This window comes from Bison bison, unplaced genomic scaffold (genome assembly GCF_000754665.1).
Source record: "Bison bison bison isolate TAMUID 2011002044 unplaced genomic scaffold, Bison_UMD1.0 scf7180017864235, whole genome shotgun sequence".
NCBI classification, from domain to species: domain Eukaryota; kingdom Metazoa; phylum Chordata; class Mammalia; order Artiodactyla; family Bovidae; genus Bison; species Bison bison.
In genome coordinates this window covers 6,636,178-6,649,518 of record NW_011494807.1, presented here as the reverse complement: position 1 = coordinate 6,649,518, position 13,341 = coordinate 6,636,178, and the positions used below count along the sequence as shown (strand labels likewise).

At 42.1% G+C, this 13,341-nt stretch overlaps 1 protein-coding gene across 2 annotated transcripts in view; it reads right to left on the bottom strand.

The window, feature by feature from the left end:
* GRAMD3 (GRAM domain containing 3) overlaps nucleotides 1–13,341 on the bottom strand; it is a 123,497-nt gene that overhangs the window by 79,628 nt on the left and 30,528 nt on the right. The window lies entirely within an intron of this gene.

The following is a 13,341-nucleotide window of genomic DNA, read 5'->3' as shown; positions in this document are numbered from 1 at the left end:
CCCCCGCGCCCTGGGCCGCTCGGTGCATCCGGGCCGCCCGCGCCGGGGGCCGCCAACCTGGACACGTTCGGGCCGGCGCGATTGGTCCGGGCGAGAGGGGCCGAGCCGGGAGGGAGGGAAGGGGAGGGTCGAAGCGAAGTGACAGCCTCTCCTCCCAACCCAGGAGGCAGAGGAAGAGAAAAAGGAAACCTGTAGAACTCGTCTTTCTGGGAGAGGAAGCTAATTGGCCAAGCAGGTGAAACATTTGCCTAACCCGGAGCCCTATAAGTAGCCTCCTAGGAAACTGGGCCTTTTTTTTTCTTCTCCTATTAAGACTGTAACTACGGAGGTTGAACAGTGGGCAACCAGCTGTAGATACAGGAAACCATAGGGCTTATCGCGCACGGATGCGCTGGGTAGGCTGGCCTGTTCCCCAGCCCACATTATTCAAGCAGGGTGTAGCCTTCTTGAGGACTGCCTGACAGAGCTTAAGCAATAGGTCGGTCGTGCAGCAGAGGTGATATGAGCTGGTTGCCTGGTTAACCCTTCCTAGTTGATGAGGGCAGAGGGGCAGATGGAGAAGCAGCCATCACAATCTCACCAGCAACTTGCCTACTATGCACCCAGCCAATGAAACGAATGCCTCTTCTTCCCCATCTTGCTGATTCTGTCTGAAGTTTTGTGTTTGGAGCATCCACTTACTCAGAGCTACCATGTTCCAGGCATTACTCTAAACATCCACTTAACTTAGTAGAGAGAGGAAAGAAAAAATTTTCCTCTGCCCTTCTAGGTTCTTCTGGCTAGTTGAAGAATTACACTGAAGTGAGATAGATTAACAGGATAGAATCAAATTTAATTACCTGCGTTCAGGGAACTGCCCAAACATATGAGACCCAAGAACAAGTCAGGCAATTGAGATTTATGAGCCACCTGAGAAAAGAGAATAGGGCAGGCAGGGATTTGGGACTTCAAAGTGTCAACTGAAAACAAAAACAAAAACAAAAACCTGCCCAATCTAAAAGTTGAGAATTATGTTTTATTTGGCAGACTTAAGCCCAACAGACAGCGTTTCAGATAGTACTAAAAGGCTGACTTGAAGTAAGGGAAGAGCCGGGATGTATAGGAGTTTTGGCAAAGAATAATTTTAATCAAAGAATAATTGAGCTTCCCAGGTGGCTCTAGTGGTAAAGAACCCACCTGCCAATGCAGGAAACATAAGAGAGGTGGCTTCCATCCCTGGGTGGGGAAGATCCCCTGGAGGAGGGCATGGAAATGCACTTCAGTATTCTTGCCTGGAGAATGCCATGGACAGAGGAGCCTGTCGGGCTACAGTTGATAATGTGGCAAAGAGTTGGACACAACTGAAGTGCCTTAGCATGCAAAGAAAAAACAGACATCTCAGTTAATGAATTTAGCACTTTTCTAGGAGGAGAAGGGGACAACAGAGGATGAGATGGCTGGATGGCATCACCGACTCGATGGACATGAGTTTGGGTAAACTCCGGGAGTTGGTGATGGACAGGGAGGCCTGGTGTGCTGCAGTTCATGGGGTCACAAAGAGTCGGACACGACTGAGCGACTGAACTGACTGAACTATGTATGGGGAGATGCAAGACTCTGTATTTATTGAAATCGTTCCTTGATATCCACCTTAACTGTCTAGGGCCAGTGTCCTTTTTTCCATCCTAAATCCCATCAGGGTGCACAGTTGTGGGTGCCATGTGGTTGATGACTTGATGGGGCTGTAATATCTGTTGTTTACTAATACGGCAGGCAACATTCTTATCCACAAAAGGGAAGGAAGGCCATTCACAAAAAGATTAAAATGAGCAAATATTTGATAAAATGTTTGCTGGGCCATACAGAAACAATGGAACACAGAGAGGAATTTTAACAAACAGACTCTGCTTAGGTTCCTCCCTGTGTACACGCCTAGTTTGTATCATACTGTGGTAATCTACAGTGACAAGTCCCTTCCTGGATCAGGTCTTCTAGCTAAATTTTCTTTGGCAGTTAGAGGAGAGGTCAAAGATTCTTCTCCAATCTTTTGAGCCTTGATTATTTTTAGCTTGAAATAATCTGCATGCCAAATGGATACATTTCGGAATGGCAAATTTTGCTCCCCTACAATAGCAAATAAGGTATGTGTTGGTAGATTTCTGATTTACTACAGAGTAGTTAGGATTAAGAAAAACGAATATAAAACCTTATTGTTGGAGGTTTAACTTTATGGCTGGGAAAAAAATGACTGACTCTATGCTCTGGGGCTGCTTTCAATTTTTCTTTTAAAAATGATTTTAGATTTAAGAATAATTACAAAGAATAGGCAACCATAACATTTATTTGTGGAGGAAAAATGTTGCCTGCCAACAAGCCACTGGAGCTACCCACAACTGTGCACCCTGAGGGGATTCACGATGGAGAAAAACAGGATACTGGCCCTAGACAGGCAACGTGCACATCAAAGGTATTATTTCAATAAACCCAGATTCTTGCATCTTCCCTTACATAGAAAAATGCTAAATTTATTAATTTGAAGTTTCTGGCTTTCTTTAACAGTAATCTTTTGGTTCAACTACCTGTGTTGTTAGGGCTTTGTTTTTGTTTTTTGCAAAAACTATAATCTGGCTCCCCCCTTACCTCTTTGGAACAGTGCCTCAGAGCAATCTGAGAAACTGTCTCCCATTCCATGGAATACAATATAATTCTCAGCTTTTAGGTTGTGCACTTTTTTCAGTCAACAATGTGTGTATAAAAAAACCAAAACGTATCCTTCTAAATAACCTCAAACATTTTGAAAGTGAAAGTCCTTTCCGAAGTTTTCCTGTTCCCTCTATGTTTAGTAGCTGAGAGGACAAAAACATCTTTTTGTGACCTTCTTGCTCCAAAAATGACTCTCATGACACTTGAAAAGTAAGTAAAAGAAAAAAGTTTACAGAAATTCCATTTGAGTTGGCTTGGTCAGATCTCTCTCTCTCCCTGTTTTTTTTTTTTTTCCTCTGCAAGAGCCTCTCTGGGCAGGGTGGGGAAGGCTCTGGGTGACCCAGAGGCTTGGAGATATTACTCATGCCTTCAGGCTCCCGGTCCCTTCTCTAATTCACCATTGTACTTGGGATGGGTGTGGATTTAGAATATAGAGGAGGTTATCACCATCCCAAACTCTGGGTAGTGACTCATTAAAACTCAGGTGTACTTCAAGCCACCCTCACTGCAGGATTCAGATCAGAAATGACTTTTCGGCCCCCTAAGTAATTTTTTTTTATTGCTGTTAAAGTATGTAACATAATATTTTAAGCATTGGTAAGTGTACAATTTAGGGACATTACATTCATGATGTATGTAACCATCACCACCATCTAGACTCAAAACTTAAAAAAATCACCCCAACATAACTATATCTATTCAACAATAATTCCTCCATCCCACCTTCTCCCAGGCCTTGGTAACGTCTATTCTATTTTCTGTCACTATGAATTTCTCTATTCTGGGGCCTTCATGAAAGTGGAATCAGACAACATTTTTCCTTCTGTGTCTGCTTTATTTCATGAAGCATAATGTTTCCAGGTCCATCCAAGTTGTAGCATTTATTAGTATTTTATTCTCTTTTTTGTTGTTGTTAAATAATATTTGATTGTATATGCATATTCCACACTTGTTTATTCATTCATCCCTGGAACACTTGGATTGTTTCTACCTTTTGGCTATTGTGAATAATTCTGGAATGAACACTGATGTACAAATATCTGTTTGAGTTCCCACTTTCAATTCTTTTGGGTATATACCTAGGAGTGAAATGCTGGATCTTTTGGTAGTTCTAGGTTCAACCTTTTCAGAAACCATGGTCAGATTTCTTCTGATGCATGAGTAAGGGCCAGTGTTCATAGCTTCCCTGCACAGGCTTACAGTTGAACTAAGTTCAGTTGCCCTGAAATGTGTTCCTCAGTGCCTGAGATGAGGAATTCCAGAAGTGTGATCTTAAGTGAGAAAGGGAGAGAAAGGTAGGGGTAAGGGAGGGATTTGAGGAGGAGCAGGTGGGGAAAATAGTTGATAGTGTGGGGAGGAATTAGAAAGGAGCTAGGGGGACTTCCCTTAGTCCAGTGGCTAAGACTCCCTGCTCTCAGTGCAAGGGGCCTGGGTTTGATCTCTGATCAGGCAACCAGATCCTGGATCCTACAACAAAGATGCTGTGTGCTGCAACTAAGACCTGGTGAAGCCAAATGAATTTTAAAAAAAGAAAGAAAGGAGCTAGTAAATGACATTATTTTACTTAGTGGCATTTGATTAAGTGTAAAAGATGCTGTCAGACAGCTTCATAATTTGAGCTGTTCTACAATAAGGCTTCCCTGGTGGCTCAGTGGTAAAGAATCCTCCTGCCAATGCAGGAGACCCAGGTTCGATTCCTGGATCAGGAAGATGTCCTGGAGAAGGAAATGGCAACTCATTCCAGTATTCTTGCCTGGGAGATTCCATGGACAAAGGAGCCTGGTGGGCTACAGTCCAAGGGGTCTCAAAGAGTCGACACAACTGAGCGACTGAGCATGCACAGCAGTGAAACAAAAGGGGAAACTTAATTATAGTGTGATAAAATAGACATAAGATTATGTCTAAAATACATTTTGGGGATACCCTTTGATTTCACACCAGTGAAAAAAAAGCTCTACCCTCTATTTTCCTTCCTACAAGCCTCTGGGAACAAAATTTCTTCTTTCTGATATCAAAGAAAAATTCTAGCTGATACTTTTTCCAGGTGTTGAAGCAGTTCTAGCAGAAAATGTCTAACCTATCACCTTTCAGGATATAGGGGTTTCCATTCAATAGCTTAGAATATTGTGAATAGAGAACATTGCCTGACATTTCCTAAACAAAGTATGTTGCCCATCATCTCTTTTCTACAAGGATCAAGCCATTAGCCACTCCAGGTAACCATCGATGGTGCACCCTGAGGGGAATTCAGGATAGAGAAAACCAGGAAGATTTTATGTACTTTGGATACTGGTCCTAGATACTAGATAGTTAAGATGCATACATATCTAAGGAATAATTGTAATGAACTGAGTCTTATATCTTCCAGCATATAGAAAAACATTAAAAACATTGAGATGTCTATTCTTTGTGATTAGCAGTGACTTTTTGACATTTGACTGCATATTTTTTTTCCCCCAGCAAAAAATTCGTATATATCCTGGCTCCTCTGTTGCCTCCTCTACCTCTTTGCTATGAGAGACTGTCTCCTGGGACATAGTCCTCAGTAAGATCCTCAAATAAAGCTCAACTCTAAACTTTCAAGTTGTGCAGTGTTTCTTCAGTCAAATATTGATCAGATTGTGGTCTGCTTTTAACATGATCAGATACACTGGACATCTGTCCATAGTCTTGGGGCAGAGTTCAAATATGAGTTTGGAGATTTGAGTGGCTATTTGGTTGCAATGTATGGTCAAGTAGTTATGTAATTTACAACACAGGGCAGGGTATGTAATTATCAGTCAATATTAGCACATGTAAAGTGTCATCACAATCCTGTAATTTTATGCATAATGTCTGATGACGTATGTCTTAGAAGATGTTGATGCTCTTATCAATATGCAACCTGGAAGTGCTGTAATAATTTAACTATGCATATTATTTAATATACATCACAAGTCAAATAATTTTAGGAACTCTCTTCGGACCATTCCTGTTTTCAATTTAAGGTCACTATGCAGAGGAGAAAATGGGAAAAGATTGAGAGAGTTCAGAGGAGTGCTAGTACAGTGACCGGAGAAGGCAATGGCACCCCACTCCAGTACTCTTGCCTGGAAAATCCCATGGATGGAGGAGCCTGGTAGGCTGCAGTCCATGGGATCGCTAAGGGTCGGACACGACTGATCGACTTCACTTTCACTTTACACTTTCATGCATTGGGGAAGGAAATGGCAACCCACTCCAGGGTTCTTGCCTGGAGAATCCCAGGGACGGGGGAACCTGGTGGGCTGCTGTCTCTGGGGTCACACAGAGTCAGACACGACTGAAGTGACTTAGTAGTAGTAGTACAGTGACACTGAAAAACTTAATTAGATGACTTTAAAAAAACTTATATGAAAGTTAAGAAGCATTATGTGAAGGGGACCTCTACTGAGTGATTTTTGTCAAAAATTAAGGAAAGTTTCCTAATGAATACACTCATTAAATGTTGGAGTGGGAATGTATATAGTAGGCTATGAAGTCTCCTACTGTAGAGGCCTTTGAAAATATTTAAAAAATCAAATAGAATGGGACTTCCCTGGTGGTACAGTGAATAGAAATCCACCTGCCAATGCAGGGAACACACATTTGATCCCTGGCCTGGGAAGAACATGCCAAGGAGCAAAAAAAGCCTTTGTGCCACGGCTACTGAGCCTGAGCTCTACAGTCCAAGAGCTGCAGCTACTGAGCTGGAATGCTGAAACTCCTGAAGCCTGTGTGCCGAGAGCCTTGCTCCATGATGGAAGCCACAGCAATGAGAAGTCTGTGAACCACGACAAGGAACAGCCCCCTTTCTCACTGCAACTAGAGAAAGCCTGCACACAGCAATGAAGACCCAGTGGAACCAAAAATGAATGAATGAATTAATTTAAAAAATCAAATACAATGATTTCAAGCCAGTATTTCCCAAGCCAAGTTATTCTGCAGATGGGGAAATTTGAAATACTCGATTTCTTTTTCTAAGGATGAGGCAAGAACTAAGTTTAGCACCTGTATTGAAATGAACAGGCAAGATCATAAGGGCTTACTGCTCTAGGGGCAGATAGTGGTTGGGAAAAACTAGTATAAATCTGTTTCTATAAGAAAGCAGAAGCAATAACAAAACTCTTCTAGCTCAGTACTCTGTTTTTAAATTGAAAAAAAAGGAGGGGTCTTCCCCAGTGGTCTAGTAACTAAGACTGCACTCTTATGCAGGGGGTCAAGGTCTGATACCGGTCAGGAAACTAGATCCCACATGCCACAACAAAGCATTCCAAATGCTGCAACTCAAAGATTCCATATGCTGCAACTAAGACCCAGTACAGCCACATAAACAAGTAATAATAAACTCTTATATAAATGAAAAATAAAGTACCACCATATAAACAATGAATTAAAATCTACCCTGAAGTTATGTGTCTATTTTCTGTGTGATAAATGTTAAAAACCACAACATGTAAAGTGGGGAGGCCTCTGAGACCACCCCGTACAGTGCTTTTCACACTATAAAGTTCTGGCAGACTGGTTAGGGGAGGAGCTGGCATTTGAGCTTAGGTCTTCTGATTCCAGTCTCTACTTCTGACCACTAACACCAATACATAGCCTGTCCTGCTTCCAACAGAACTCTTCCACTTGTATCTCTTTCATTGATTTCTTTTTTGTGTTAATTTCAGTTGGAGAGAGGGGGGAAAGGGTTGTGTATCACACACTGCCCAGAGTTAAAAAATCAAACCCCTACTATGATTTTTCATATAAGGGGAGAGTGAAAAAGTTGGCTTAAAACTCAACATTCAGAAAACTAAGATCATGGCATCTGGTCCCATCACTTCATGGCAAAAAGATGGGGAAACAATAGAAACAGTGACAGAGTTTATTTTCATGGGCTCAAAAATCACTGCAGATGGTGACTGTCACCATGAAATTAAAAGATGCTTGCTCCTTGAAAGAAAAGCTATGACCAACCTAGACAGCATATTAAAAAGCAGAGACATTACTTTGCCAACAAAGGCCCATCTAGTCAAGGCTATAGTTTTTCCAGTAGTCATGTATGGATGTGAGAGTTGGACTGTGAAGAAGGCTGAGCGCCAAAGAATTGATGCTTTTCAACTGTGGTGTTGGAGAAGACTCTTGAGAGTCCCTTGAACAGCAAGGAGATCCAACCTGTCTATCCTAAAGGAAATCAGTCCTGAATATTCATTGGAAGAACTGATGCTGAGGTGGAAACTCCAATACTTTGGCCACTTGATGTGAAGAACTGACTCATTTAAATAAGACCCTGATGCTGGGAAAGATTGAAGGTGGGAGGAGAAGGGGATGACAGTGGATGAGATGGTTGGATGGTATCACCGACTCAATGGACATGAATTTGAGTAAATTCTGGGAGTTGGTGATGGACAGGGAGGCCTGGCATGCTGCAGTCCACGGGGTTGCAAAGAGTCAGACATGACTGAGTGATTGAACTGAACTGAACTAGAGTTTAGTGACTTACCCAGAATTACAGTGGTCCCATGAGGATGAAGAACCAGCTTTTCTGACTTCCAGTGGGTGCTTATAAAGGAGAATAAGAGAGTGAACAGTGCAAACAAAGTTTGTTAATTGCAGAGGCACCTGCCTTATTAAAGAGTTGGGGGTGGGCAAAGCCCAAGGACCCTTAGACATATGTTATGCTTACAAGGAACATAATGTATGAATCTAGAGCTATCTTTTTCTATACAATTCAAATTTTTTATCTATTTATTAATTTTGTCTGGGCTGGGTCTTTGTTGCTGCACAAGGTTTTCTCTAGCTGTGGTGGGTGGGGACTGCTCTCTAGTTACCGAACACAGACTTCTCACTGTGGTGGCTACTCTCATTGTGCAGCACAGGCTCTAGGGCGCATGGGCTTCAGTAGTTGTGGCGCACAGACTCAATATTTGTGGCACATGGGCTTAGCTGCTCCGCAGCTTGTGGGATTGTCCCGGATCAGGGATTGAACCCTTGTCTCCTGCACTGACAGGTGGATTCTTTACCACTGAGCCACCAGGAGCTAGCTTTGGTGGCCGCATTTCACAGTTATCTGCAGTTATTGCTGCATGACTAACCACCTCAAAGCTTGGTGGCTTAAAACAATATGTATTATTTTCTCTTATGGTTCAGTGTACTGATGGAGCTCAGCTGGCTAGTTCCCATTTGGGGCCTCTCATGCAGCTGCAGTCGGATGGCCCCAGGGTTGGAGCCATTTGAAAGTTCAGCTGATGGATGTGCGCACTCATATCCTTGCTTCAACTGAGATAAGTGAACTGGCTGGGGACCAGCTGAACATTTGAGTCTCTCTGCATGGCCCTCCACGTGGCTAGATTGGGCTTTCTTACACATGAAGTCCCAATATAGCTGGACTTTTTAACTTGGGGGTTGGCTTCCTCCAGAATATGTGTTCCATGATACCGAGATGGAATCTGCAAGGCTTCCTATGCGATAGCCTGGGACATCAGGTGTCACCTCTGCTTCATTCTGTTGGACACAGATGAGGCACAGTGCCAGCTCAGGTTCAAGGCAAAAGAACTACCCAAGGTGTGAATACCAGGAGTGCAGTTCACTGTGGGCCAACTTTGGAGACCAGCTACTACAGTGCAGACAAGAGATTAGGTCCTCTGAGGCTAGATACATTGTCATTGGGCATGTGCGTAAATGGGCATTTCTAACAGCACTGTTCTAAACTTGAGAGATATGGACATAGACAAAACAAGAAAAACCCATACTGCTTACATTCTCGTGGAAGAGATCAAAGACTGTTTTACATAGGAAGATCAAGGAAGCCTCTGTAACAGGTGACATCTCTGCTGAGACTTGAAGGAGAGGAAGACAGAAGCTATATGATATCTGGGGGCAAAGCTTACCAGCCACAGGGAAGGACATGGGGAAAGGCCTCCAGGTGGGACTAAGCTTGGCATATTTGAGGAGGGCCAAGAAGGTCACTGTTGTACACCTCACCTGGAGTAAAAGGAGGGAAGAGAAGGGTGGAGGGAGATGGTCTCATAGAGATATTATCTTCTCTGCCCATTTGTTTATTATCTGTCCTCTCCTGCCTGAATGAAATCTTTTCAAAAATAAAAGACTTGTCTGTTGTGTTAGCCACTGTATTCACAGTACCTGGTTCATGTGAGATGCTCAATAAATATGTGCTGAATGAATGAATGAATCATTGAATGACTGTTTCCAGCCAGTGGTTCTCAACCACACTCCAGCTCTCCTGAGATGTTGATGTTGAATAATATCAGTCTTTTTTTTTTTTCAATTTGCAGGGGGTAAAAAAAGAGTGCATGAAAATAAATAGAACTTAAATCCTTTCTAAATCCTCCCTCCCAATTTAGGAAGGAAAACCTTAGGCCTGTGCTGCTTCTCACTTGTCTGCTAGCTGAGTACAAGTGCTTCAAACAGGTCAGAGAGGTCACATGACTCCCAGATGGTCTAGCTCCGGAGGAAGTCCAAGAATTACTGTTTATAACCCACAGGCAACAATTTAAAGTGATGGAATCACTCCTATTTTCGTAGAGAAACATTCATACAGCTACTTCCTTTGCTTGTTTTGGGAACTAAGGATCATGCCATCAGCATGCCGACTGGCCTTTCTCGTTCTTTGCACCCTGGTTTGGCATGTTCTGTTTCCCTCCCTATGAAATGTTTGACAAGGCAATCTATGTAGCACAATCAGCACACTGTTTCAAAGCCAGGTAACATTTAATTATTATTAGTTTCTTCAAGTTGCATTTTTTCTTAATGTCACCAATATCATAGACTTTCAATGGCTTTTCATTCTTTTTTTACATACCTTCATTTTTTTTTTTTTGACAATTCCTGTTAGCATTTGGTTATCTCTTCTTCCAATCTGTTCTCCATGTAGCACTATTTATTTTAAAAAATTTGTCTAACAAATAACCTGACAAAGAAGGAACATGGGAGAGGGAAACAAAAAACACCTCAGGCAAATAAAATTTATTTATCTCTCAAGTTTACTTTGCTTTTACTTTTTGGCTGATTCATAAACAGAACCTACATTTGAGGCAAATTGTGCAGTCTATCTGTCCTTCCTTTTTCCCTTCCTTTCTTCCTCCTTTCCTTTTCCCTTCCCTCCAATCAACACTTTTTGATGCCTTTTATGTGCAAGGCTATATTCTGGGTGTGGTTTCCCTGATGGCTCAGCAGTAAAGAATCCTCCTGCCAATGCAGGAGACTCAAGAGGTGTGGGTTCGATCTCTGGGTCAGGAAGTTCCCCTGGAGAAGGAAATGGCAACCCACTCTGGTATTCTTGCCTGGAGAATCCCACAGAGGATTCTGGTAGACTACGGTCCATGGGGTTCCAAAGAGTCGGACATGACTGAGCACGCACGTAGCCACACAGTCTGCTTGCTGTGAGTTTGCAGTGCAATGGGAAAGTTCATTATACAGATATTTACAAAACATACACATACAAAACCTTAGTCAAAAACACCTTCATATATCACAACAAGACACTTGGATCAAGTAACATCATGATGTAAAGTCATGGGAGGGGCAGGAGATGGACATTTGAGTCTTCAGGTTCTTGTTTTTTGGGTCATACACCAGCCACCCCCTCCTCCATCCCCAGACATCTGCACAACTTGTTGAAAAGGCTCTAGGCTGGAAGTCAGGAGGACTGGGCTCTAGTCCAAGCACTGTGCTTGGAGCTGGAATGTGGATCTATTCATGGAACATGGCATTGAAGTAACAACACTGGCCTCAAGGGAAGGACCCTATATCTCACAGTTATAGCTTCATCACTTTCTGCTTTACACAGATTGACTGTAAGAATGAGGAAAAAAAAACCAAAACACCTTTTACACAGAAATGTTGCATTTACCCATTGCAAAATGCCAATTTTAAATAAATTAATTTTTCACTCTCTCATGAGGAGAGAGTAATCATGGAAACCTATTTCCTGTGGGAAGCTAGGGCCTTGACCTCCTTCCTGTAGGACTTTGTGCTTCTTTGCATTCATTTCTACTTTTAAAAGCAAACCAGATGAAAAGAGAATGTTTTCCTATGTGTTAAGATCACAGACTAAGTAAAATCAGAATTTAATTTTTAGTTTGAGTAGTAGTCAACAAAATGAAAAGTTCATCCTCCGTATCAAAAAATGTGTGTGTTTTTTTTTTTTAAATGACATATAGTAGAGGGAGATTTAGACATTGGAAATGCTTGGTGGTATAGAATCCCAAGTCCCCAGGTTTCAAAAATATATTGTAAAAAATTGTAGTAGACACTGCAGAGAAACAGGGGATGAGAGCTGTTGGGAATGGTTTTGGTTCCTAGCTTCTCAGTTGCCTGCCCCAGGTGGTCCTACAGTATTTGCTTTTCTGCCCTTGATATCTAAGTGTTTTCCCGTGCTATCCTGTCAGTAAACATATCCCTTGTTTGAGCTAGTTGAATGAATTTATCCCCAATTAAAGAGCCCTAGGAGGGGTGGAGAAGGGAATGGCTACCCACACCAGTATTGTTGCCTGGAGAGTTCCAAAGACAGAGATGCCTGATGGGTTTCAGTCTATGGGGTTGCAAATAGTTGGACATGACTCAATGCTATCATTTTCACTTTCAGGAGGGGTGGATGTAGTGTAAAACCAGAGCACAGCTAAGAGTCAGACAGATCTTAGAGTCCTAGTATGCACCGTACATCCTGGACCAATGCCTTAACCTCCTCTAAGCCTCAATTTCCTTATCTGTGGGGAAAGAATGGGAACAGAAGTTAAATTATCTTGAAGGCTCATTGGGGAATTTAAAGAGCAAATATATATAAAGGAATTAGCACACATTGCCAGGTACATAGTAAGCACTCAAGTTGTATGAACTACTGATGATCCTTATTACATTATTGCTGAGCAAGATAATATCTTAACAAATGAGGGTACTGCCCTCCCTTAGTTCATCAGCTCTCAGTATTTAAAGACAGTGTGTGGAGTATTATATCACATGCTAGACAGATTTACAAAAGCTATAGATGTAACTTCTCTTCCTCTGAGTCCTCGACCCTCTTCAGGTTGTTTTTCTCATGTCAGAAGCCAAGGCTGCATCCTTGTATCAGTGGCTTCGATATGTTTAACTTGTTGGAACTCAGCTATAATCTCTGGGTCATCCTTTGTTTTTTTTTTTCCCTCCTCTCTCTCAGATGTCTTTGCCACTGTAAAAGCTTTAGCTTAACTAGTAAATGAATCGTTGGAATCAAGAGTTAATCAGCATGAACTTTTATGGATTGAAGGCTTGTGATAGCTAAGATGACTGTATATCCTGGTTTGCTTGGGTTAGTCCTGATTTAGTTCTACTATTCTGGCATACTTATGATAGTGGCCCCTTTTACTCTCAAAAGGTGTGCCTATTTGGATAATTTATTGATAGCCAACATGTAGTACTGGCCAAAGTGAAATATCATGTCAGTTCAGTTGTTAGGCTAGGCATCTGATGGACCAGACTCTTGGATCTTATTGTCTTGCTGCTCAGTAGAGTACCCTCTGTCACTCTCTGTACCCCCAAATTTATTTAATAACCTGAAAGTATGGAATGCTGGGGTGAAAATCGGTGTATGCAAGAACGTCAAATTACCACAGTTACTTGAAAAACAACTCAAAGTTCATGCTCCATTAGTGTCAAATTGTTCACAGAGTTGATAGCTTC